Here is a 1,469-nt window from a genome sequence, read left to right as displayed (position 1 = left end):
CGTTGCTCATTTGCAGAACGACAAAAAAACAAAGTTATAAATATTTTATTTAATTTTAAATTTAATATTCATAACCATTTCACTTCGAGTGAGTTACAATTTTTAAAAATAATTTTTATGTACTAAATAGGCAAGAATAAAAATATCTATGATAATAACAGTTAAAAGTTGTTTGTACTTCTTGTTAATGCGGGAAAAATACATAAAATTGATATTTAAGTGATAGAAGTTTGAATTAAGAACAAGAAACTAAAACACATTTAAAAATAAATAAGTAAACTAAAATAACAATTTTTAACCCATGTTTATAAGTAGTTAAAAATAAAACAGTTTTATAAAAAAGTGTCAGCAGAGGGGTTCGAACCCTCGCCCACTTGGTGGGACCCAGTAGCCAATTCTAGCTTTTCTGGTGCCTTAGACCACTCGGCCATGCTGACTTATTGGTACAGAAAAATATAGCATATATCTAAGGACACATTTTTTTCAATCTAGCACAGCTTACAACTATATCTAGATTTAAGAGTAGCTTTATTCCTATTAAGTGAATTATTAGTTTGTTTGTAGTTTTTAGAAATAGTTGGTCTAAAATGTGTGATATAAAGTTGTTTTTGTACTATTGTATATGCTGCTAGTTTCTATTGAAACATGTCGTCACTAGGAAAATTTAACAAAAACAGCAAACAAAATACATACAAATGAAAGTTTAATTATTTCATTAACATTATCAAAGCAAAAAAAAAGTAAGTAAAATCATCAAAAAGCAACTTTTAAAATATTTCATCATTGTTCATCGAGTTCAACGTGTATTAAAAAAAAAAAAACTTCAGTACTTATAACGTACTTTGAAACAAACACTTTTTTATTAAAAAGTGAACAAATTAAACCTAGCGTTAGTAACGGCGGGGATACGCTGTAAAGTTTGTCTGAAGTTTAAAAAAAATTATACCACATTTTCATTACTTTAACAATTTTCACGGAAGACTTTACGTTTCCACTCATATCGAAAGAATGCGACTTTTTTTGGTCAATCTAAAGACATTGCCTGAATGCTGAGATTTTCAGAAACATTTTAAAATACTTTTTAGCTTTTTACGACTAGAAATGACAAAGTTATTGCATCTAGAAGTTTATAATTGTGTCAAAGTTTTGTTGTTAATTTTAGAAAAATCCAGCATAAATTATCACAAAACGTTGCTCATTTGCAGAACGACAAAAAAACAAAGTTATAAATATTTTATTTAATTTTAAATTTAATATTCATAACCATTTCACTTCGAGTGAGTTACAATTTTTAAAAATAATTTTTATGTACTAAATAGGCAAGAATAAAAATATCTATGATAATAACAGTTAAAAGTTGTTTGTACTTCTTGTTAATGCGGGAAAAATACATAAAATTGATATTTAAGTGATAGAAGTTTGAATTAAGAACAAGAAACTAAAACACATTTAAAAATAAATAAGTAAAC

The 1,469-nt window shown here is 26.2% G+C and overlaps 1 non-coding gene across 1 annotated transcript; it reads right to left on the bottom strand.

Moving 5' to 3' along the window:
* Positions 1 to 343: 343 nt before the first annotated feature.
* Trnas-acu (transfer RNA serine (anticodon ACU)) lies at positions 344 to 437 on the bottom strand. The gene is given in 2 exon segments: positions 344 to 379; positions 386 to 437. It is a non-coding gene; the product is annotated as a tRNA-Ser (tRNA).
* Positions 438 to 1,469: the final 1,032 nt, after the last annotated feature.

Source organism: Thalia democratica, chromosome 3 (assembly GCF_965202585.1).
Source record: "Thalia democratica chromosome 3, ktThaDemo2.hap1.1, whole genome shotgun sequence".
NCBI classification, from domain to species: Eukaryota; Metazoa; Chordata; class Thaliacea; order Salpida; family Salpidae; genus Thalia; species Thalia democratica.
This window is presented reverse-complemented; position numbering and strand designations above follow the sequence as displayed.